Below are 4,397 nucleotides of genomic sequence, written 5' to 3'. Positions count from 1 at the left end.
TGAGGGCTCAAGAAAGGTCAAGGTCAGATTGACCTTCAGCATGGCAATAGCCAGATCAACTTTGTTGAAGAGAACCTCATATTAAGTCCATGAATAATCTCCATCCCTGACACCATTAATTTTTCTATGAGTCTACTGTGCAAGTATTGAAGTGTTTGGGGAAAGAATCTGAGAGTCACAAAATGAATAATCTTGTCTACCCAATTATTCAGATCATCTTTGATGGATATTCACAAAGGACACAAATATTCTCATATTTGCATATCATTCCAAGATATTCATTCACATACATCTTCCCTAAACCTCCAGCTACCAATCCCCTGATGTTCTGTTCTTCCCTCCAAGCTTCTGAACATGTGACCAAACCCTTAACCACTGTCCTTGAACGTATACGGATCTACATTTCAGTCCATCTCTCTTCCTTGGCAAACTGACCATTAGATGTACTGGTCAAAGTTATGCCTACTGGGAGGATTTCCATTCCTCACTGTCTTTTCATGACACACCTAATTTGGACTACTATAGCAATTTTGACTGGTAACATCATATTGTGGAAAGCCATTTGTAATCCAGGCTTGAATTTCTTCTTCCTTTATCAATTGATCATAGAGAATTTTCCATAAGGATATAGGTGTGGGTGGAGTGAGAGATACCCGCTCGTGCAACTTACCTGGATCTCAGTTATTTAAATCTAAAAAAAAAAAGAAGAAGAAGAACAAGTTATTTAAAACTGATTTACATATACCACTTCCTCTTGATGACGAAATGCTCGGCTTACCAAACTTACGGTTTGGTGGTGCAGATAACTCCCAGTTAAGATGAGCAACTCACTTCATATTGGGCGTCCTGAAGTCTGGTAGAGATGGCTAGAGACCTTGGTAAGACAAATGTAACCCAGAGTTGGGAGATTAAACTCTATGTAGATTCAGAGACCATCTACTTCAGTGTAGTTTTTAGGAGTCCAGTGGTTCAGGTTTGCCAGAATAACCTCTCCAAAGTGAAAGACAAATTGCAGCATCTTTCACTCCTACCATAAAGAAAGAAGCAAAGAGCCCCTGGGTCTCCTTGAGTTCTGGAAACAACACGTTCCACACTTAGGAATATTGCTCCTGCCCATATACTGGGTGACACGGAAAGCTGTCAGCTTTGAGGGGCCTTGGAGCAAGAAAGGGCACTCTAACCCATCTAAGATGTCGTACAATCAGCACTGCCTCCTGGGTCATACAATCCAACAGACCCTACAGTGTTGGAGGTGTCAGTGGCGGCAAAAAATGCAGTAAGGGGCCTATGGAGAACTCCAGTGGGAGAATCACAAGGCTGGTGCCTGAAATTATGGAGAAAGTTCATGCTGTCTACAGCACAGAATTATATATCTTTTGAAAGACAGTTCTTGGCAAGTTACAGAGGACAAGTTACTTTGGCAGAGGCAGAATGCTTGACTATGGAGCATCAAATGACCCGTGCACTTGGAACTTCCCATTATAAACTATGTTCTATCAAAAAGGTGGATGGGCCCAGTATCAATTCTTCATAAGATGGAACTAGTATATCCAGGATCAAGTTCAAGCACGACTAGGTCAGACCCTCATGTCACTTATCATGATTGCACTAACTCCCCTCCTATGGCTTGAACTATGGCCTTGCAAAGGGTCTCATATGACCAATCACAATGGAGAGAAAAGCCCAAGATGGCTTATAGATGGGTCAACTCATTAAGTGCATACAGACTGAAATGTATTAGCCATTTCAAAATGGGTTATAGCTGTATTCAGAGGTGGTCCTAGAAGACAGTGAAGAGGAAACATCTTTCCAAAGGACAAAACTAGGAACAGAGTGTCTGGTCATCTGCTTTGGTGGAAGGAAAAATGGCCTGACTTAAGAATACATAATAATTCCTGGGTCATTGGTAATGGTTTGGCTATCTAGTTGGAGGCCTGGAATGAAAAGGACTGGGAAGACCAGAGACAAAGAGGTCTGCGTAGAGGAATGTGTATAGAAATGTGGGAGTAGGTACACAGTGTAAAGGATGTTGTATTACATCTTAACACCCACCAGAAAGCATCCACCAGATGCTAAACAGCAAAGTAGACAAAATGGCTCAACCAATTGATATTAAGCAGACCTCATCATTAGCAATCTCAGAATTGACATGATGGACATATAAATGGAATGACCATGTGGTAGAGAGGGAGGCTACATATGTGTCCAACAGCATGGACTTATATTTTTAGCAAGGCCAATCTAGTTACCACTGTCTCTGAATATCTAACTTGTCAGCAACAGAGACCAATATTATGCCTATAATGTAGCATTATTTTTTCAAGGAAATCATCCTGGACATTAGAACTGTCCTGTTCTTTTTTTTTTTTGAGAGAGAGCACAAGCCAGGGGGAGGAAGGGGCAGAGGGAGAGGGAGAAGCAGACTCTCCACTGAGCAGGAAGCCCAATGTGGGGCTCCATCCCAGGACCCCGAGATCATGACCTGAGCCAAAGGTAGATGTCTAACTGATTGAGCCACCCAGGTGCCCTGGAACTGTCCTATCCTGAAAGAGCTAGTGGTTCACTCTTACAAGGATAATACATACTCCAAGTATGAGTTTGCCTTTCCTAAGAGAGCCTCAGCCAGGAGCTTATAAAATGCTTGGATTCCATAGGCATGTATCCCACACAGCGTAATATCTGACCAGGGGTCCTGCTTTAGAGCAAAGGTGCAGGAACGGACCTATGACTACTATGGGTCCAACTGATCTTATCACATACCATACCATCAAGATGCAGCCAAGCTCAAAAAATGCCAAAATGGCAACTGAAGTACCAATTTTGTCTGCCCACTTGTCTATATCTATTTATTTGTCAGAGTAACATACCAAAAATGCTAACAGTGATTATTTCTATATGGTAATTTTTATTTTCTTATTTTTGCTTACCTGTATTTTTTTTTTTAATTTCTAAATGTGCTACTGTTAAATTAGAGGGGAAAGGTAAAGAAATCTCTTTCATTGCTTCAGTAAATAGCCCTCTAACTTCTGAACTCTAGAATCTTTGCCTTTTCTCTCTTGAACTTTCTAAAACCTGTGTGGTTCTTTTATCACCATAAAAATTTTCTGGTGCAGGGCGCCTGGGTGGCTCAGTCATTAAGCGTCTGCCTTCAGCTCAGGTCATGATCCTCAGGGTCCTGCTATCGAGCCCCGCATTGGGCTCCCTGCTCTGCGGTGAGCCTGCTTCTCCCTCTGCCACTTCCCCTCCTTGTGTTCCCTCTCTCACTGTGTCTCTCTCTGTCAAATAAATAAAATCTTTAAAAAAAAAAATTCCACTTCTTTATGACCACTTACCACAGAAATCTGCATCACTGAAACATTTGTCTCCCATTGTCCTGGACCCTCTGAATCTGTCATTGTTTTTCTATCAGTGTTCTGATAGAAAGAGAAATGTACCTGGTACCTTCTGAGTTCTAGAAGCCTGCTAATACTTACCTCAAGTCCCAGAAAGTCCTATTTCCCATGAATCTGTTGCACAGATAACAATAATTTGTTATTTATACTAACAAATTACCCCAAAATTAGCAGTTAAAGCAGTATTTATTGTCTCACACAGTTCCCAAAGGTCAGATCCAGGAACAGCTTAGCAGGGTGGATCTGGTTAAGATCTTTTACGATGTTGCCGTCAATATGTCATCTGAGGCTGCCGTCATCTCAAGCCTCGAACAATGCCCATGATCTGCTTCCAAGATGACTCAGTCGCATGGCTGTTGGCTCCGTTCTTCACTGTGTGTACCGTTTCTCACAACATGGCAGATGATTTCCTCCAGAATGAGTAATCCAGGAGAGAGTAACCTAGACAGAAGCTGCAGTTGCAGTGTCTTTTATAGCCTAGTCTTGGAATTAACACATCAATTATGTCATGTTCAGTTTGTTAGACACAATTCCCCAAGTCTAGCCATAGTTAAGGGAAGGGAAGACTCTTGTAGAGGAGGGTAGCAAAGAATTTGTGGACATATTTTAAAACCACAGAATCTAACTTTGGAAAGACTTCCAGATGTAGCAGGATCCACCCATCCCACTAATTTCCTCTGAATCTTAAGGCTGTTTCCAGGAAATTGTGCCAAATTGCTGAGTTCAAACCTAGTGGGGTATTCAGAAGCCTATATACCATATACACTTATTATCTTCCTGATCTACGGAAGCCATCACTAACTCCTTCTCTTGAGTACATGTGGATAACCCCGGGGTGTCATTAGATCCTTGAAATTTAAAAAAAAAGCACCCTTAGTTTGCGAACCATGCTGTTATTTTCCTCAAATCCAGAAATGTGTTCAACTTTGAGGTCACAAAATGCAAAGAAAGGCCAGAGAAGAACCACTAATTGTATTCTAATTTTGTTCAAAGAAATAAATGTAA

Source organism: Neomonachus schauinslandi, chromosome 4 (genome assembly GCF_002201575.2).
Source record: "Neomonachus schauinslandi chromosome 4, ASM220157v2, whole genome shotgun sequence".
NCBI classification, from domain to species: domain Eukaryota; kingdom Metazoa; phylum Chordata; class Mammalia; order Carnivora; family Phocidae; genus Neomonachus; species Neomonachus schauinslandi.
The sequence above is the reverse complement of the archived record's forward strand: the minus strand, read 5'-3'. Positions refer to the sequence as shown.